This window comes from Pseudophryne corroboree, chromosome 3 (genome assembly GCF_028390025.1).
Source record: "Pseudophryne corroboree isolate aPseCor3 chromosome 3, aPseCor3.hap2, whole genome shotgun sequence".
Classification (NCBI taxonomy): Eukaryota; Metazoa; Chordata; class Amphibia; order Anura; family Myobatrachidae; genus Pseudophryne; species Pseudophryne corroboree.
In genome coordinates, this window is record NC_086446.1 from 79,228,046 (window position 1) to 79,250,265 (window position 22,220).

General features: G+C 43.4%; 1 protein-coding gene across 1 annotated transcript in view; it reads right to left on the reverse strand.

The window, feature by feature from the left end:
- Nucleotides 1-16,677: 16,677 nt before the first annotated feature.
- The window catches only part of LOC135054806 (NACHT, LRR and PYD domains-containing protein 12-like), a 613,159-nt gene continuing 607,616 nt past the window's right edge, over nucleotides 16,678-22,220 (reverse strand). The window contains exon 14 of the mRNA XM_063958163.1: nucleotides 16,678-17,619. The gene's annotated coding sequence lies outside the window, so the exon portion shown is untranslated. The remainder of the gene's footprint in view (nucleotides 17,620-22,220) is intronic.

Genomic DNA, 22,220 nt, shown 5'->3' on the forward strand with positions numbered 1-22,220 from the left:
CGAACGAAAGATTAGCAGAATTGCGAATAGAAATTTCTTAGCAGTTTCTGAGTAGCTCGAGACTTACTCCTACACTGCGATCAGTTCAGTCAGTTTCGTTCCTGGTTTGACGTCACAAACACACCCAGCGTTCGTCCAGACACTCCCCCGTTTCTTCAGACACTCCCGCGTTTTTCCCAGAAACGTCAGCGTTTTTCCACACACTCCCATAAAACAGCAAGTTTCCGCCCAGAAACACCCACTTCCTGTCAATCACACTACGATCACTAGAACAATGAAAAAACGTTTGTTAGGCCGTGGGTAAAATACCAAACTTTTGTGCTAATTTACTTGGCGCAGGCGCACTGCGAACATTGCACATGCGCAGTTTGTGACTAATCGCTCCGTTGCGAAAAAATCTAACGAGCGAACAATTCGGAATGGCCCCCATGGTTTTATCATATGCTCATTAGTATAGAAATATTTTATAACCTCTACAAAGATTGTAACAGGTTTTAAAAAGAATGGTTACAGAAGCATACTTTATGGTGCAATAACATATGTACTAGTATTATATTATTAACATGATAAGGAGGTGGATTCTACCCCAAGATTACAATAGAGACACAGACGGCACGTGGCGTTGTTTTTAATATTTTTTATTATTTTTCACACAAAATTATTTTTTTGTCGTCACTTTCTTCATCACACTTTTTCTATTCTTCTATTGGGGGTAATTCCAAGTTGATCGCAGCAGGAATTCTGGCCCTCATTCCGAGTTGATCGGTCGCAAGGCGATTTTAGCAGAGTTGCACACGCTAAGCCGCCGCCTACTGGGAGTGTATCTTAGCATCTTAAATTTGCGACCGATGTATTCGCAATATTGCGATTACAAACTACTTAGCAGTTTCAGAGTAGCTTCACACTTACTCGGCATCTGCGATCAGTTCAGTGCTTGTCGTTCCTGGTTTGACGTCACAAACACACCCAGCGTTCGCCCAGACACTCCCCCGTTTCTCCAGCCACTCCTGCGTTTTTTTCCGGAAACGGTAGCGTTTTTATCCACACGCCCCTAAAACGCTGTGTTTCCACCCAGTAACACCCATTTCCTGTCAATCACACTACGATCGCCGGAGCGAAGAAAAAGCCGTGAGTAAAAATACTATCTTCATTGTAAAATTACTTGGCGCAGTCGCAGTGCGAATATTGCGCATGCGTACTAAGCGGAATTTCACTGCGATGCGATGAAAAATACCGAGCGATCAACTCGGAATGAGGGCCTCTGTTAGCAACTGGGCAAAACCATGTGCACTGCAGGGGAGGCAGATATATCATGTGCAGAGAGAGTTAGATTTGGGTGGGGTGTGTTCAATCTGCAATCTAATTTGCAGTGTAAAAATAAAGCAGCCAGTATTTACCCTGCACAGAAATAAAATAACCCACCCGAATCTAACTCTCTCTGCAAATGTTATATCTGCCCACCCCCTGCAGTGCACATGGGCCCTCATTCTGAGTTGATCGGTCGCAAGGCGAATTTAGCAGAGTTACACACGCTTAGTCTACGCCTACTGGGAGTGTATCTTAGCATCTTAAAAGTGCGAACGAAGTTTACGCAATATTGCGAACAAAAAAAACTTAGCAGTTTTAGAGTAGCTCCAGACTTACTCTGCCTGTGCGATCAGTTCAGTGCTTGTCGTTCCTGGTTTGACGTCACAAACACTCCCAGCGTTCGCCCAGACACTACCCCGTTTCTCCGGCCACTCCTGCGTTTTTTCCGGAAACGGTAGCGTTTTCAGCCACACGCCCATAAAACGCCGTGTTTCCGCCCAGTAACACCCATTTCCTGTCAATCACACTACGTTCGCCGGTGCGAACAAAAAGCCGTGAGTAAAAATCCTTTCTTCATAGCAGAATTACTTAGTGCAGTCGCAGTGCGAACATTGCGCATGCGCTCTAAGCTGATTTTCACTGCGATGCGAAAAAAAAGAACGAGCGAACGACTCGGAATGAGGGCCATGGTTTTGCCCAACTGCTAAAAAATGTCCTGCTGCGATCAACTTGGAATTACCCCCCTTGTTTTTATATGTTTTGCTTTTTATGACCTTATGTATAGGTCATAATAATACTTCATGTGGGACAAGAAATAAAGTTTACATATTCCACGTGGGTATTAGTCTAATCATTATGAAGTTGTATTAAAATAAAGGTAATTTATAAAAATTGTATATATTTTCTATATGGATGGGATGGAGTGCACCCAGAGAAACTGACCCCTGCCTTTTGGGTTTTTCTAAGCTGGAGATTCTTCTCAGAACTTTCTGCCTTCAGGGGCAAAGGGAAAGATATGCAAAAACAGTTTTGACACCTGATATTTATTTTTTATCTGGATTTTTCCAGGCTAATTTAAATAAATCATCAAATTCCTTGGAATCAGGAAAGGTGACCGTCAGTTTGTCTTGTGGGAGGAAATATGACTGCTGATTAGTAGCGTCCTCCAGGGGAAGCTTTAGCACATCCCTTATAGCCAAAATGAGGGGTTCAATACCCCGTGTAGGGGTGGAGTCCCCACTTATGGGATCCACATCATCCTGTATATCATCATCAATCTCTGATAGGAGTGCAGGTAAAGCACATTTATGTGCACCTGTAGTAGACAGGGGGGGGGGGGGTGACACATCAGCCCTGGCAGCTAGATCTGCTACTGCTTGTTGCAGTTCTTGTGTTTTGTTGGCATTTGCAGTGAGTTGAGATGACATATCAGACATCATAGTTTTGATAGCCCCCAGCCAGGAGGGCTCATGGCTCTCCTCCACATTGTCAGCATTTTGTGAGGACTGACTACACTGCTCACATGATAAGGAGCCAGATGAGAGAGAGAGAGAGAGGAAAATCTGGCATTACATACACTGCATAACTTCTGTTTTGCCATTATGAAGTAATACACAATGCACATACAACACAGACTGAATTACAATACAAGCCTGCCCTATTGCATGTGAGAGGAAACACAGAGAAAGAGAGCCACCAGCACACCCACGCTGTATAGCCCCAGTAAGGCTGTTAGTGTTTTTATATATATCAGTTAAACTGCTTCTACAATGCATTCCCCAAGAGGAATTACTGTGCACAAATAGCGGCTCTCCCCCTAATCCACACCCTGTACCAGTGATCCAGTGTGTGACAGTCTGGTGGAACTGTGTGAGGCTGCTGCTGTTTATGAGGAAAAAGGTGCCAAAATGCCGCTGAGCCAGCTCTGATGTAGCTCTGCCCCCGGTAATGGCGCTGTTATAAATTTATACTGGCTATGTCTCCTAAATGCGCTGTAGCTTCACATAAATGTTAAGTACAGCTATTTGTCAGCCAGTGTCACGCAGGGGCTACAGCAGGTCCCCCCCCAGGAAGGACCCGTATGCCTCACCCGTGCTTCTGCCGCACCATGAACCGGGGGATCCTTTGTACTCACCACCGATGATCACCTTCAGGCAGTGTTAGGGGTGTGCGGCATGCTGCGGCTGTGACAGCTAAAGCGCAGTGCCCCGCTAAACAAACAACCCCTCAGGATGGTGGTCCTGCAGCAGGGAAGCGGCTATAAACCTTGCGAGGCTGGTGACCCCCCCAACTCCCATGGCACAGGTATGCTGATGCCCAAACAGCATACCAAAAGAAACAAAAGTTTTAAAATAAACTGAAGAAAAACTCTGGAGCTAGCATTCTCTCCTGAGGGCACTTTTTTCTAAACTGGCTGTAGGAGGAGGCATAGAGGGGAGGAGCCAGCACACCCAGTTGAAGAAATTTAAAGTGCACTGGCTCCTTTGGACCCCGTCTATACCCCATCGTACTAATGTGTCCCCAATATCCCTTATGGATGCTAGAGAAAGACAATTTATATATTTTCACCTGTTTACAGAAAATAAAAATTCTTCCACCTGTATACCCTTTTTCAAGGGAGGAGTAAAATAACCCATTAGGGCAAAATTAATATAGGAAAGGAATAGCGAACAACTCGGAATGACCCCCTATGACTGCAGACAGTTATTTTGTGTCATTCTTTAGAATGCAGCCAACAGATTCATTAGTACCTCAGTGATGTGACTGGTTTTAAGTGAAGGCATAGGACAGAGGCGGAACTACCGCCAGTGCAAGCAGTGCGTTGCACTGGGGCCCGCCTCGGTCCAGGGGCCCAAGCATGTAATGAGTCAAATTGACTCATTACATGCCGCTGTGCACTGCGGGCAACCGCTGCCCGCAGCGCACAGCCGCCCACAGAGGAGAGGAGCAGCGGCACGGACGGGGGAAGGAGGAGGAGGGAGGTGAAAGAGGGAACCGCAGCAGCGCTTTGTTACTGGTGGAGGCGCTGCTGCTGCTGCCCCTCTGCTTCACTATAGGCTGAACAGCCTATAGTGAAGCAGAGGGGCAGCAGCAGCAGCGCCTCCACCAGTAACAAAGCGCTGCTGCGGCTCCCTCCTCCACCTCCCTCCTCCTCATTCTCTACTGCCCGGGAATCGTCTGACTCTGCACCAAGGAGCCGGAGCCAGCGGAGAGGGTGAGTATAATTCTTCTTTCTGTCTTTCTTTATAGAAACATAGAAACATAGAATTTGTCGGCAGATAAGAACCACTTGGCCCATCTAGTCTGCCCCTTATTTTTTTTATTTTTTTTTATCACTAACCTTATTTGATCCTTATTTCTTTGTAAGGATATCCTTATGTCTATCCCATGCATGTTTAAATTGCTCTACTGTCTTAGCCTCTACCACCTCTGATGGGAGGCTATTCCACTTGTCCACTACCCTTTCTGTGAAATAATTTTTCCGCAAATTTCCCCTGAACCTCCCCCCCTCCAGTCTCAGTGCATGTCCTCGTGTCCTATTGCTTCTCTTCATTTGGAGAATGTTTCCCTCCTGGACTTTCTTTCTTTCTTTCTTTCTTTCTTTCTTTCTTTCTTTCTTTCTTTCTTTCTTTCTTTCTTTCTTTCTTTCTCTTTTTCTTTCTTTCCTACAAAAAATGGGGACTGTGTGCCGCAATGTGTAAAAACGGGGAATCTGCCTGCCGCTATGTGTAAAAATGGGGAATCTGCTTGCCGCAATGTGTAAAAATGGGGAATCTGCCTGCCGCAATGTGTAAAAATGGGGAATCTGCCTGCCGCAATGTATAAAAATGGGGAATCTGCCTGCCGCAATGTGTAAAAACTGGGAATCTGCCTGCCGCAATGTGTAAAAATGGGGAATCTGCCTGCCGCTATGTGTAAAAATAAGGAATCTGCCTGCCGCAATGTGTAAAAAGGGGGAATCTGCTTGCCGCAATGTGTAAAAAGGGTGAATCTGCCTGCCGCTATGTGTAACAAGGACACGCTGTCTGCCACAATGTGTAAAAACGGTGAATCTGCCTGCCGTAATGTGTAACAAGGGCACGCTGTCTGCCGTAATGTGTAACAAGGGCACGCTGTCTGCCGTAATGTGTAACAAAGGCACGCTGTCTGCCGTAATGTGTAACAAGGGCACGCTGTCTGCCGTAATGTGTAAAAAGGGGACGCTGTCTGCCATTATGTGTAAAAAGGGCATGCTGTCTGCCGTTATGTGTAAAAAGTGTACGCTGTCTGCCGCTATGTTTAACAAGGGCACGCTGTCTGCCGTTATGTGAGAAAAGTGTACGCTGTCTGCCGCTATGTGTAACAAGGGCACGCTGTCTGCCGTTATGTGTAAAAAGGGCACGCTGTCCGCCGTAAGGTGTAAAAGGGTCTCTACCTGGTGTAGTGGTGCTACTCTGCGGCGTAATTTGAATAATGGAGACTACTGTGCACCGTTTTATGAATTGGTATTATTTTGTGGCCACACCCCTTCCCCACGAAGCCACGCCACTATGTATTTTGGAGCACGCCTACGGCGCGCACTGCCCCTGTTTTGCATGCAGGGGTGGGGCTCCAATGCCGTTTCTTGCACACAGTGCTAAAATGTCTAGTTACGGCGCTGTTGCTAGGTATCCACTTCCCTGAGCAGGTCTCCCCACACCAGATCCTCTCCAGGGGTGAGGGGGTGGACTTGGATGGGATGGGGGGGGGGGGAAAGCCATTTTGTCGCACATGGGCCCACCGCTCGCTAGTTCTGCCACTGGCATAGGATGTATTCCTATGGATGCTGTTTCAGCCCACAAAATGGCAGCATTCATGTGTTTTTATGCTGTAATTCTTATAAAAACAATGATACATTCAGTATTCTTTTATTTATAAAACACTAAGGGTGTGGATATTATCCAAGACTGTATACTGAGGGAAACATGATACAAACAAAAACCATTAAATTACATGAAACTGAAGGTAAAGATGACCCTCCCTTGTTATAAATGCAGACATAGGGGGTCATTCCGAGTTGATCGCTTGCTGACGATTTTCGCAGCGCAGCGATCAGGTAAAAAAACAGCAAACCTGCGCATGCGTATGCACCGCAATGCGCATGCGCGTCATACAGGTACAAAGAGGATCGGTGCTGAGCGATGGATTTAATGAAGAATCCATTCGCACAGCCAATCGCGAGGAGATTGACAGGAAGAAGGCGTTTCTGGGTGTCAACTGACTGTTTTCTGGGAGTGTTTGGAAAAACGCAGGCGTGTCCAGGCGTTTGCAGGGCGGGTGTCTGACGTCAATTCCGGGACCGGGCAGGCTGAAGTGATCGCAGTGGCTGAGTAAGTCCAGACCTACTCAGAAACTGCACAAAATGTTTTTGCAGAGCTCGGCTGCAAATCCGTTCGCACACTTGCAAAGCAAAAATACACTCCCCTGTGGGTGGCAACTATGCGTTTGCACGGCTGCTAAAAGTAGGTAGCGAGCGATCAACTCAGAATGAGGGCAATAGTGCACTGCCTTTGGGACTGCCCACAAGTACAAGCCTTGTGGCTGGCTCTTCAGAGGTATATTTCCACCTCTTTACAAATAAACTTTATTCTTGATAAAAAATGGGCTAATGGGGGGGGTTTGCTCTACGGAAGACATAGGCAAATTATCCAAAGGTAATCGCTTACTGCTTATAAAATTGGCTACAGCTACCAAAAAAGGCCACTCTGTCACAGTGGGTGTCTTCTGACCTAGTCCTACTTACCTAAGTTCACCCTAGAATCGCCTTTTTGTTTTCTATGGACTGGGCGGAGACCTCTTTATATAAAGAGAAAAGGTCAGAGAAGTTTTTTGCTATCTGGCTGAGATATGCAATATCTTTGACTACAGTTATGAAGGACGCCTTATGGAATAGCTATCGTGACACTTCTTGGTACTGTATAACTTAGAGGGTATCAATAATGGTCCCCCTTTTTGATTTGGAATCCTTCAGATCCACATAATTTTTATATTTCACTTCTTTCTAATGTGAATGTTTCCTGTAGCCATTTTTAATGCTAGACTATACGGTAACTCTGCTTTGCAACTTTTCTCATTTTATGATGTTGAACCGGATGCTCTCTCCAAGTTTTCCTGGCCAGTTATTTAATTTATGTGTAGGTGCATTCCTTTGTTACTACCTGTGTATGATGTCATTGATTTGGTACATATCATGTCTTCATCCTCTGTGTATTCCCTATGTACACCCATGTGCGATGAAACCATGTATTTTGTTATGTACTTTTCATGTCATTAAACAAATAAAAAAATAAAATAAAAAAAAAGATGACCCTCCCTATTTGAGCTTATGGACTAAAGCTGGGTACACACTTATAGACCTGCACCTATGCAAATCATCTATATTCCAAATGTATGTTCAAATCATTTGTTAGACAGTTTTGTGATTTATGCTTTTGTTTGTAATTTAAAATACCTGTGTTTCAAAGCTTGGTCAGTGCCGCACATTAATACCCCTTTCACATCGCACAAATAACCTGGTATCGACACGGCATATTGCCGTGTCGACCCGGGTCAGTGTGCAATGTGAAAGCACACTGTCTGAATTAGCGGGTCGCCTGACAAGGTAATTCAACCCGGTAAAAAAGAAGGGTTTTACCCGGGTTGATTACCGGGTCAGGTGCGGTGTGAATGGGAGCCGTGTCGATGCGACACGGCTCCCATTCACAGCATAGGGAGAGGCGGCGCAGGAGATGAGTTAATCTCCCGGCGCCGCCTCCACCCCCGCCCCTGCTGCTCCCTCCGCTGCTATGGCAACCGACCCGGTATATTGCCGGGTCGGAAAGCCAGCAGTGGAGCGCAAATGCCGGATCCCACCCGGTAAGTACACGTTTGTCTTACCGGGTAGGATCCGGCATTTGCGGTCTGAAACAGGTATTTATTAAGGCTGACTGGGCTAGTGTTTGTTTAGTCAAACACTGTGTAATGTAACACCTTTGATTAGTGGGACATTTGCCTCAGCTGTAGTTGGGTCAATTTCCAATAGTATATCTGTAACTTCAACCATGCACAGCTGTGCATGTCAGCTGTGCGTTCCAATACTCAAAGCGTTCCTTTCTCTAAGCGGTTTGAAAATGAACAGTTAAAAAAACAGATCCTGCATTGGACTGAACTTAACCATCTTCCTTTTTCTTCTCATCCTCATGTATGTTCCAATCTCACCATGTAATCTGCCTATTGCTATCTGCACCTATGCAAATCATCTATATTCCAAATGTATGTTTAAATCATTTGTTAGACAGTTTTGTGATTAATGCTTTTGTTTGTAATTTAAAATACCTGTGTTTCAAAGCTTGGTCAGTGCCGCACATTTAATTAAGGCTGACTGGGCTGGTGTTTGTTTAGTCAAACACTGTGTAATGTAACACCTTTGATTAGTGGGACATTTGCCTCAGCTGTAGTTGGGTCAATTTCCCATAGTATATCTGTAACTTGAACCATGCACAGCTGTGCATGTCAGCTGTGCGTTCCAATACTCAAAGCGTTCCTTTCTCTAAGCGTTTTGAAAATGAACAGTTAAAAAAACAGATCCTGCATTGGACTGAACTTAACCATCTTCCTTTTTCTTCTCATCCTCATGTATGTTCCAATCTCACCATGTAATCTGCCTATTGCTATCTGTACCTATGCAAATCATCTATATTCCAAATGTATGTTCAAATCATTTGTTAGACAGTTTTGTGATTTATGCTTTTGTTTGTAATTTAAAATACCTGTGTTTCAAAGCTTGGTCAGTGCCGCACATTTAATTAAGGCTGACTGGGCTGGTGTTTGTTTAGTCAAACACTGTGTAATGTAACACCTTTGATTAGTGGGACATTTGCCTCAGCTGTAGTTGGGTCAATTTCCCATTGTATATCTGTAACTTGAACCATGCACAGCTGTGCATGTCAGCTGTGCGTTCCAATACTCAAAGCGTTTCTTTCTCTAAGCGTTTTGAAAATGAACAGTTAAAAAAACAGTTGAACAAACATTAAACAGCATCAAGAAAGAAATCTGGAACATTATGTGTCCTCTCCTCACTTCTGCCATGAGAACACCAGGACCAATGCCTACTACTTCTCTGTCCAAGAACATCATGACTGCCCCCGGGACTACCCCTCAAGCTGAGCAGGGAACGTTGCTGGGTCAGTTCCATTGGACATTAGCGTGCACCCCACATTCTCACACTCACCCGCACTGCTCTCATGAGACCACGGCATTTATCTTTTTCACAAAATAATGTTAGTACAGTTTTCCTGCAAATGTGTCTTTCTCTTCTCTTTCTTCTTACAGGGTACTTCCACCCCACTGTGTGCTATTCCCGTAATGTGTACCTCCATTAGTTGCACACCCTGCCAGCAGTAACCTATGCAGTGCGCCCTACATGGCTGCCTTGGATGGTTCCTCCGTGGGCGGGGTGTGCTTCATTTGGATCTTTCCATGCAGGGTATAGCATACTCCTACACACGTGTCAGTTCTCCCATACATGCATTTGGCCCCTGTATGGCTCATCTCCCACTGTGTAACCTTTGTAGTGCGCCCAACATGGCTGCCTTATCTGGTGCGCTTGTGGGTGGGATGAAAAATGCATGGACCTGATGTTTTTATTGGAACCCTACTCTGAACTTAAGCACTCTGCAATCTCCCCATTTTGTGTTCTCTTCTAGGTGTGGACTATTCCACCCTGGGTAATCCTACGCTGTGCACCTAAGATGGCTGCTGCACCTGGTGCCTTCTGAGGTTATTACTCAAAATGCCTACACCAATCATGCATTATTCTTTCTGTGTCTTTGTCTGTGTGGTTTATCTTTTGATGTAATACTTAAATCTTCTGTATTATGTGCATTGTGTGAGTTCTAGTTGGCGCCGCGGATGGCTGCCTCAGTGCTGCTCTGCCAAGCAGCCTTAGTTTTTAGTCTTAAATGTATAATATGTCTACTGTACAGTTGCATATGTGCAGTATGAACTCATATGTGTAATGTTTGTAATGTATGCTACGTTTTTCCTCCTTCATGTTGCTGCTTATTGATGCATTGTACCACAAAGAATTCCTAGTGTACGTGAGTACACCTGGCCAAAAAAGCTGATTCTGATTCTGATATGGTCCTTGGCCTGATCTTCCAATATTGGAAGAATTGGTCGTCAATTGTATAAGTTTGTTAACCAATAAACAGCTTAAAACACCCCCTGTAATGGTCATGAAGGGGGGGGGGGGGGGTCGCATCATATGTACTGTTTAATATTTGCCAGCCCGACCTTACAGTCCCATAGAAGCCCACACACACTGACCTATTTCTAGTACAGAGTGTGTACAGGGCTTGCAGGTGGCTCACAGGAGGACAAGCTGGGGTCACACTATGGGTGGGATGTAATGCCGCCCAAGTTCAGCTGATATGTGGGATGCCGACAAAACTTGGGCTTTTTTTAAAGGGGCAATCACTTACAAGGCAAAATCATGCCTTCTACGTGATTGCCATTTAAAAAAAAAATGTCAGAGTTTGGCCGGCATCCCACGTCAGCCGAACTTGGCGGCATTGCATCCCGCCCTATGTGTTTGTAAAGGTGTGTACCCAGCTTAAGGGGGGGGGGGGGGTAGTAATTTATAAATACAGAAGTGGAATAATTATTGTTGCTGCTGGTGGGGATACAGAGATACAACTACTGTGCTCATTCGTGGCTCCAGGCAGTTGGTGGATATAACGTGATGAAAACTATAATGTAGACCCAAAGTAGTGCAGCAAAACAGTGGTGAGCAAGTCTGCAGAGCCGGCCTTAGCTATAGACATTCTAAGCATTAGCCTAGGGCATCAAAGCATGTTTAGGGGCATCCAAGCATGTCTGTGCAATATCTCATGCTGGGAGGAACAGTCTGCAAACTATATGTTATTTTCCAAATGTATTCAATTAGTACTTGTATACACTGCTGTTTACATTTGTCAAATTGAATGCAGACAGTCCCTTAAACTCCCTCTGACATGCTTGAATGCTCCTAACTTGTGAGACCTCAGACAGCAGAAGCTCGGTAACTGCAATTCCTGTACTTGTCACATTTTCACTGACTATATTAGGTTATTACTGGAGGGCTCCTTATGATACCACATATGTTTTTTGGAATACTACTCCACATAAATCTAAAATCACCTATACTGCTTGCGCACATGGAGGAGGGGGACCCTGCCATCCTGTGGGTCTCCCTTATCCCTGTTCAAACCCCAGGTATCTGCAGGAACATAACATGGGTAGTGTTCTCCCCACACTTTATTTCTCAGTCAGTCCATGCCGTAAAATGCCCCTGCTATCCAGCACTGTAACGTGGTCAGTAAGTTGCATTGCACTATTTCTATATGAAACATCAGTGCAGTGTGACTTTCAGATGCATCAGACTGGAGGGCAGAGCAGTATAAAATAAAGGGAATGCAGTTTCCGGGAGTAACAGACACCAGCAAACATACTGAACAGTAAAGAGAACAGACAGTTGCTACATACTTGATACTGGTCTTTTTGTATAACCAGCAAGTGTGGCAGTATCTGGATCTCTGTATCCAACCAGCAAGAAAAAACAAAGGGTGAGGCTAGCAAAGGACGGCATGCGCTGTGAGGTCACAACCCTTGTACAGATGCCCCTTTAACGGGTGCGAGCGGAAGCATGCACCCACCCATCCTGCCACCCCCATCTCACAAAATGCAGTCACGGATCCAGGGAGCTGCATGGGCGCACACACTGACTGCAAGCACACCAGCAAGCAAAAGTAAGTTTTATTTTAAAAAAGCTACTAGCATATTACTAATGTGGGGCATATGTGTAAGGTGCATTATTGTGTGGAATTATGTGTATTATGGGCATTACTAATGTGGGGCATATATGTAAGGTGCATTACTGTGTGGCATTATGTGTATTATGGGCATTACTAATGTGGGGCATATATGTAAGGTGCATTACTGTGTGGAATTATATGTATTATAGGCCTTACTAATGTGGGGCATATGTGTAAAGTGCATTGCTGTGTGGAATTATGTGTATTATGGGTATTACTAATATGGGGCATATGTGTAAGGTGCATTACTGTGTGGAATTATGTCTATTATGGGCATTACTAATGTGGGGCATATGTGTAAAGTGCATTGCTGTGTGGAATTATGTGTATTATGGCATTACTGATGTGGGGCATACTGTATGTGTAATGTGCATTACTGTGTGGAATTATATGTATTATGGGCATTACTAATGCGGGGCATATGTATAAGGTGCATTACTGTGTGGAATTATGTGTATTATGGGCATTACTAATGTGGGGCATATGTGTAAGCTGCATCATTGTGTGGAATTATGTGTCTTATGGGCATTACTAATATGGGGCATATGTGTAAGGTGCATTATTGTGTGAAATTATGTGTATTATGGGCGTTACGGTGTGACATTATGCAGGGTTGAAGTGGCCAACAGGGTAAACCCCCCGGTGGGCATCACTGCCTGAGTATTGCTGGGTCAGATGCAGAACTAGCGGTGGTGCTAGGGGGCACCAGCCAAAATTTTGCATAGGGCATCAAATTGACTAGGGCCAGCTCTGCAAGTCTGTGTTTCCGGCTTGTCACCCAATAGGACAAAGCAGAGCAAAATTATTAGAAAAAATGGTTTGAAGGCTACACTTGGTGCTACATCAAATAGTGTAAAAGGGATTATCCAACATACTGATGTATGGAAATGAACAAATCACAAAGAATGCATAGAAAAGTCCTCCTCTTATTCTACACAGTTTATTAAGAACAATGAGGCTGAGAATTACTAAGAATCGTCTTGGGCCAATTTCATGTTTTTCAGTGATAAAGTCGCGATTTTGCAAGTTGCAGATTTACTAAGGGCCAAATCACATGGATATCACATATCAAACACGACTTCACAAGCCAAATCACAGCATCTCACCATAGGACCAAAATTCATCAGAAAAAGATTGGCAGCAATTGAATTTGCAAATTTACTGAGAATCGTGTTTGCAAATTAGCACCAAAATCACAACACAATTCACTAAACCAATACAATTAAAACAAATCGTGTTTGCTCTGAAGCAACTTGTGTGTTGCAAGTGAATTGAAGTATTCATCTTTTTTTAAATGGTGTGGGTCGCCCATCTTCCCCACCCCCACAAAAAAAAGCATAAACCGCTCCGTGCATTTAGAGCTGGTGCTGTTTAAGGGAATACAGGGGAAAACCGGTGGGGTGTTTCACTGCTCTTGAGCAGGTCCTGGTGCTGGAAATGTGGGTAAAAATATTATAGGGGTCCTCTCATATTTTCAGGACCAGCCCTGGGCTGTTACTATTAGGGTGGTAATGCAACAGCCAGGGGATACGGTTTATTTGTACCCCCGGCAGAAAGATTCTTTCCTCTAACTAGTCACCCCAGCCCTGGGATTATTCAGAAAACTGGGTCTCCTCGATTTAGGGGTTTCCCCTCGTGAAAGATCCCCCATGGTTAGGATGAAGCCCAGGGCTATTCCTGGCACCCCTGTTTGGTGATGGAAAATGTTGTATTTTACAGGAGGACTACAGGTCCCAGTAAGCCTCCCTCATGCCGGTACTTGGAGAACCACAAGTACAAGCATGTAGGGCATGTATGCCCCACTAGTAGCTATATTCAACTTTCTATATAGCAACTTTTTATATCCATACCAAACAGGTTATTATAGCTTAGTACAGGTTTGTATCAACTATCAACACCTAAAAACAGGTGGCCTGTATCAAATTAAAGGCCACCTGTTTCATAGCTCTTAGGCATCCTCTATGCAGGATACAGTTCTAGCCACCACATGACGTGTTATAGAGACACTCCAGCCTCCAAGATAAAAAGCAAACAAGGTAACAGACAGCCCTGTCTGTTACCACTGAGGATGGGCACTTTGGGGTCTATTTATAAGCACAGGTTAATCAAAACCACTGTATCGCTGCAATATTAACCACCGAATGGCCATCACTTATTACATATATCTCCCAATCTGAAAAGATGCCATTTACTCATACGCACAATCATAGGGTGATCTTTCCCACTTGTATTAGTGACATCCAAGAATGTGTTCAGTCTACACTCACTGGTCTATTACCCATGATCAGAAAGTAATAATGTGGGACAGAGCCGGCCCTAACCAATATGATGCCCTAGGCAAGATTTTGGTTGGTGCCCCCTAGCACCACCGCTAGTTCCGCCTCTGATCCTGCACCCCTTTACCAGCACCATCAACCCCTTATTGCTCTTTATTCACATCAGACCTCACAGTAGTACCACTTTACTTTATATACGTTACTCCTTACAGTAGTGCCCCTTATTCACATTACACCACGCTGAACTGCTCCTTATTCACATTACACCACAGCATATTGCTCTTAATTTACATTAGACCACACAGTAGTGTCCTTTCTATACGTTATGCCACACAATTGAGAACCTTATACACATAATGCCACACACTAGTAATGCCTTTATACACATAATAACACACACTGTAATGCCCCTTATACATATGACATACATTATTAATGTCCTTATAAGCATAATGCGCCTAACATATTATGCCAACCTTTATTAATGCGCTTATACACATAATGTCCCTTACATATTTGCCACACATTATTAATGCCCTTGTACACATAAATACACACAGATTGTCCCCTACACATATGCCACACATTATTAGTGCCCTTATACACATAATGACACACATAATGTCCCTTACAAATATGCCGCACATTATTAATGCCTTTATACACATATAATTACACACATAACCTTCCTTAGACATATGCCACACATTATTAATGCATTTATACACATGACACACATAATGCCCCTTACACATATGCTGAACACTACTGCACAACCAACCCACTCACACACAGCACTCACATGGTCACTAACACTGCCCTCTGTCTCTGCTTAGATACAGGTGTGTCCTCGTATATCTTGCCTCAATACGCCATGCAGCAAGAGATGCCTGGCGTGAGTCAGCTGGCAACTCAAGGCCAGCTCTGCTAACGCTGGGCGCCTTGTTTTAATGAAAATGTATCTTATTTGCATTACTATGTGGCTGGGATGCACAAGCAGCTTCTGCTGATTAAAATGATATGCAAGACGAATATATTCTGTGAGCGACAGCGGCTGTATCTGCATATGAAATGCTACCTTACACTGATTTCCAAAAATACACTGTATTGTTGCATTTCGTATGCAGATACAGCCGCAGTTACAGACAGAATATAGGCATGCTCCATATCATTTTAATCAGCAGAAGCTGCTTGTGCCCCTAGGCATGCCAAATGTCCTAGGCATTTGCCTAGTTTGCCTATACCTAGGACCAGCTCTCTTTTTAGCAGTAGTGATCAAAATAGTCAAAAATGGAAGTGGGGAAATGGTGTCACAAGGGAATGTAGAAAAATCAGCTAACAAAAAGAGTTCCCAAGAAAAGGCTACAGACAAGCCCGCTATTTGTTGAATAAATGTTTTTTTATACTGAACATTTTTTTTGCCACAATACCAGACATTGGGGGTTATTCATTGGGAGATGAACGCAGATCTTGCATCCGCAGCAAAATCTGCGTCCATCTACTCACATTCTGGAGGCTGCCCAGCATGCGGCTGGCACCATTCTATGATGTGTTCACAACTAAATTGAGAACAAATTGATTCAAGGTTGACCCCTGCCTGTGCAGAATGGAGACGCTGCATGTACCTTCACGCAGCCACCCCATAAATAATCCGGACCCTCCTGCCTTGTCCGGACCACACCCACAAAATGCAGCATCAACGCTTCCCACCCCAATGGCTGCCAATGTCAATCACCTTGCGTCCACGTCCTCCCAGGATATAGCCGCATAGTGAAGGATCGTGCACGTGCACTATGGCCAGTGCGTATGTGAAGACCTGATGGACGCGGACGATGCATGCAAACGCAGTGGCTGTGTTCATCTCTGTATAAGGTCTATTATGTGCAAACTGTCTGACGCAGCCCCACATTTCAGGCAAACACCTTTCCCTGTGGCCACCACGTTTCAGATTGGCTTGGGAGAAATTAGCTCTATTTAAAATATTTCTGTGTCATTTGCAGATTTAAGATATTTCATAGTGGTGGATAAAAATGTTAGGAGGTGATGTGGATGTTGGAAACCTGGGAAATCCTTGGCCCAGGACTTCCAATACAATTTACAGACCATAACCTGTCTGTATTACTAGGTAGCAATACCAGTATATACTGTAGATAATACAAATTTAATCTGGAGAGGTTGGATAATGCAAAGAGAGATTGAAAAGAACATGGAGTTTCAGGGAAACAATGAATATTAGGAGCCAGTTTACTAAACATATAATGCCTGAATTACAAATAGGGATTCAGGAAGGTCATACATAGATACCAATTGTTGAAAACAATGAAGCGTTCCAACTGGGTCAAAAATGTCATGTGTTGCTGACATTCCTTTTTCTTTCCAGGTATGATAATGAGAAATGGTGAGAGAAGGAGAAAGATCAGGATTGCCCCAAACTGTTACATTCTTGGAAAAACAGGAATCGGTTTATAAGCATTTATTAATAACAATCCATGCTTTGTAGGTGTCTTTGAATATTAAATTAGACAAAATACCTTAAGGGATTTTGACCCAGGGTTGACTCATGGTCAATGCTGGAGAGCGGCAGGGGAATATGGAGAAAATAATGCTTCTTCCAAGATCAGGTTAGTAAAGCGATTTAAATTAGAGATGAGCAAGTTCGATTCCCGAGGAACCGAACCTCCCCGAACTTTACGATCTGAGGTGGGATCAGAGTCCAGCTGGGGACTTCGCACCTTCCTCGGATCCCAAAACGAGGCAAAACGTCATCAACCCGTTGTCAGATTCTCACGGGTTTTGGATTCTAAATTATATCTTCACTCTGGCTCTGGATGTTGTTCAGCACAGACATGTCCATGCTGTCTGCTGTTGTGGGCTCACATTTAGGGGCTACTGTGTCAACTACGTTACGGGCTGCTGTGACATCTCAGGGGCTGCTGTGGGCTCACATTTAGGGACTACTGTGTCATGTAAGGGGCTGTTGTGTCCTCATACAAGGGCTGCTGTGTCCTCCAGGGGGTGCTCTCATTCAGTCCAGCCAGGGGCTTTGTCCCAGTGTTAAAAAAAATAAAAATGTAATTCTGTACCCCAGTATACATCCAGAGGCTGCTGCTGTGTCCGTCCATGAAGGGGCTGCTCCGTCCATTAAGGGGTGCTCTGTCCATCCATCCAGGGGCTCTGCCCCAGTGCTGAAAAAAAAAAAAAGGCAAAAAACAAAAAGACTAAAATTATAATTATAAAAATAAACATATATTTTTTGTGCTGTACCCCAGTGTTCTGTACGATTTTTATTTTATTTTCATAAGTACTGTGACTATTATTTCCTACTGATACACGTATTGTGCAACGTTGTTGGTGTAGGCAACCGCAGTGTATAATTATAATATATATTTCTGGTTCATTTGTGTGATACTGAAACCGCAGTGTATAATAAAAAAAAAAATATATATATATTTTGATTTAAATTAATATTTTGTGATGTGTTATCCCAGTATACATCCAGGGACTACAGCTTCTCTATCCATCTAGGGGTGTTCTGTCAGTCCACCCAAAATAAAAGACATCTTTTTTTTTAATGTTTTGTGCTGTATCCTCCCAGAACACATCCAGGCATGCTCCATTCATTTGAGGGTGTGGTGTCCATAGCTCATATTCTTATGTTATAATTTATTGTCCTATTTTCATAATTCTACTTATTACCACATTGTGATTAATTCAAATTAATATAATTAAAATAAAATTTAAATTAAATGTATATAAATAAACTCTCCACACTTATATAGTGAACTTTCTGCATATCAAATATATCTTTTTGGAAATGAAGAATTTGATTGTACATAACTAAAAATTAAACAAATTAAATTAAAACAAATTTAAATTTTAAATTAATTAAATTAAATAAATTAAATCTAAAATATTGTCTTTTTTTAATTCTTTTTTACCTTAATCATCTTTTTGTGAATTGAAATCTTGAGCCTTGCCTAAAGCGTAATTTTTTAAAATACTGTACATTCTTTTTTTTTTTTTATATATATATTTTGCCCTCCCAGTATATACATCCAAGGGCTGCTGCTGCTCCTTCCAGTTACCTCGGTACAACCTTTTGGCCTAAACGGGATATAAACAATATTTTGAGGTGTTTAGAATAGTCTGGAAATGAGTGGAAATGAATTTTATTGAGGTTAATAATACTGTAGGAACAAAAACACCCCCAAGTTCTGCTATTTTAGCTGTTTTTATGATTTTTTCCCATAAAAATAAAGATCCAAAACTCGCAAGGGAGGTTTTGGCAAATCGAATACAGATCCAAAATATGAAGGAGATACAGATACAAAACCCTACAAAACCCGTAAAAAAAAAAAGCCCTGTGCACACCCCTAATTAAAATGTAAACTTTAGTCTGAAATATATTGTAAAGCAGCAGCTTTAGAGAACATTTGTATATCAGGGAGGCCTAATCTACCTTTACTTTTTGGTTGTATCAACCTCAATTTGGAGATCCTAGGTTTACCTTCCCAAAAAAATAAAGGCTCTAGTACTGTACATCTCATTTCATCTGTTTGGGTCAAACAAAGAGGGTGCATTTGTAAGGGATAGGCAAGTTTAGAAAACAAAATATTCTTAATAACAGCAATTCTCCCCAGAATCTATAGGGGTAGATTCATCCAGTGTTGGGTAGTTTGAATAATTTTCTCAATTGTTGCTGGTAAATTGGCTGAATAGATTTTATTTACTAAAGGGGTATTAAAAATACTGAGGTATTTCAACTTAGAGAGATTAATGTGAAAGGTGGTACTCAGAAGAGGACATTGTGAGAGCAAATCTGGACATGTTAGTAGGAGAACCTCAAATTTCTACAAATTGGTTTTATATCCCGCAAAGGAACAAACACAATCAATCTCATCTAAAATAGTGGGGATAGAACTATTAGGCTTTGAAAAAACAACAACATATCATCTACAAAGAGTAAAAGTTAACATAACTAAAGCAATTTGCCAACTGGCCTTTGATTTCACAATCATAATCTGACCAATCCTGAATAATCTGACCAATGACTGTCCATTTCTTCATGCAGGACACCAAATTTCATCTTTGAGTTGTCAGATCATTGACTGGGTCCCCAAACCAGAGATATTGACTGGAGCACCTGGCTGTAATTTCCATTCTTAGTCACTAGATGGCCTTTGCCACATAGTCTTTGTTGATTTTGTATAAGGGACCTTAGAGTGTCTGGTTTAGTAAAGTGGTTTGAAGTGATTGTGGGTGCATCCTGATGAATCCAGAGCTTCTTAGCTTCTGAGGCTTTTGGTCACATAGATTGGTGAGCTATACTTAAATATTGGTGGCCATTTGGGTATTTTAAGATATACAGCAGCATTTTTGTTGATGTTCTAAATGCTGTAGCACTACTTACGGTCACAGACCTAGCATTATAAGCAATAGAAATGCAGGGCACTTCCGGTCTGGACTACTTTATGTGTTTGGTACATGGGAATGGTGGCTACAGAAGGGAGCTCAAGGTAAAGTGATGTTACTTCTCTGACCTGATGGATGCTGATATTACCATGCTGTGTTACAGACTGTCTTGATAATAGTCTATGATAGACCAAAACGTCAACATCGAGACTTTGTATCGTGAAGATTGGGATGCATTAGAAAATTACATTGGGGGTCATTCCGAGTTGTTCGCTCGTTATTTTTTTCCGCTACAGAGCCATTAGTCGCAAACTGCGCATGCGCAATGTACGCAGCGTGCCTGCGCCAAGTAAATTAGCACAAAAGTTTGGTATTTTACTCATGGCGTAACAAAGTTTTTTCATCGTTCTGCTGATCGTAGTGTGATTGACAGGAAGTGGGTGTTTCTGGGCGGAAACTGTCCGTTTTCTGGGAGTGTGCGGAAAAACGCAGGCGTTTCAGGTAAAAACGTGGGAGTGTCTGGAGAAACGGGGGAGTGGCTGGCCAAACGCTGGGCGTGTGTGTGACGTCAAACCAGGAACGAAACTGACTGAACTGATCGCTATTTGTGAGTAGGTCTGGAGCTACTCAGAAACTGCTAAGAAATTTCTATTTGCAATTCGTTCGCAATTCTGCTATGCTAAGATACACTCCCAGAGGGCGGCGGCTTAGCGTGTGCAATGCTGCTAAAAGCAGCTAGCGAGCGAACAACTCGGAATCACCCCTATTGTCTCTTGATGCTCTGGTGAGTGCCCCTTTATTTCTACATATATCTACCTGGAATAATGCTAGGTCGCAGTGGGGTGCACCCCAATAACTGAGTTTTAATACAAATTTGCTGCTGCGATCAGATCTGAATTACCCCCATATAGGCCCTCATTCCGAGTTGTTCGCTCGTTAGATTTTTTCGCAACGGAGCGATTAGTCACAAACTGTGTATGCGCAATGTTCGCAGTGCGCCTGCGCCAAGTAAATTAGCACAAAAGTTTGTTATTTTACTCACGGCCTAACGAAGATTTTTAATCGTTCTGGTGATCGGAGTGTGATTGACAGGAAGTGGGTGTTTCTGGGCAGGAACTGGCCGTTTTATGGGTGTGTACGAAAAAACGCAGGCGTGTCAGGGAAAAACGCGGGAGTGGCTGGAGAAACGGGGGAGTGTCTGGGCGAAATCTGGGTGTGTTTGTGACGTCAAACCAGGAACGAAACTGACTGAACTGATCGCAGTGTAGGAGTAAGTCTCGAGCTACTCAGAAACTGCTAAGAAATTTCTATTCGCAATTCTGCTAATCTTTCGTTCGCAATTCTGCTATGCTAAGATACACTCCCAGAGGGCGGCGGCTTAGCGTGTGCAAAGCTGCTAAAAGCAGCTAGCGAGCGAACAACTCGGAATTAGGGCCATAGGCTTTTGTCTCTTTTGCAGCTATAGAAGCACACAATAGGAGGTAATTGAAACACAAGTGTGTTCAGATTGACACATTGGTACCTACACCAGATTACAGGCATGTCATATTTGACATTGTTTATGACTTGAAATTGTATGTCCATAGTAGTGTAGTGTGTGAAAGATAATGTGAAACATATCTGAGGTGGATTCACCGGTGAGGTGCGAGTTGCAAATCCCTAATAAGCATTGTTCTAAAGATATGCATTATCTAGCTAAATCCCACCTCACAATGGCCCTCATTCCGAGTTGATCGCTAGCTGCCGTTGTTCACTGCATAGTGATCATTTAAAAAAATGTCAAAAATGTGCATGCATATGCACCGCAATGCGCACGCGCGGCGTACAGGTACAACGAGCATCGTGGTTTTGCACAGGTTCTACCGACGCATTCAGTCGCACTGGCGAACGCAAGGAGATTGACAAGAAGTGGGAGTTTCTGGGTGTCAACTGACCGTTTTCTGGGAGTGTTTGGAAAAATGCAGGCGTGGCCGGGTGTTTGCTGGGCGGGTATCTGACGTCATTTCCGCGTCACTCGTTGCAGCGATCATCGCACAGCATAAGTAACTACAGGGCTGGTCTTGTTCTACACAAAATGTGTTTGCAGCCGCTCTGCTGCACAGGCGTTCACACTCCTGCTATGCTAAAATACACTCCTAGGTGGGTGGCGACCATGCGTTTGCACGGCTGCTAAAAACTGCTAGCGAGCAATCAACTCGGAATGAGGGCCAATGTGTCATATTTATAGTCATTTTGTAGCTAAAACGGGTATGGGTCATTAAGTCGTCAAGACTTAGGTTGACAGTCATAAGGTTGACCACCATTGGTCGACATGCATTAGGTCGACAGGGTCACTAGGTTGACATTGTCATTAAGTCGACATGAACAAGGTCGA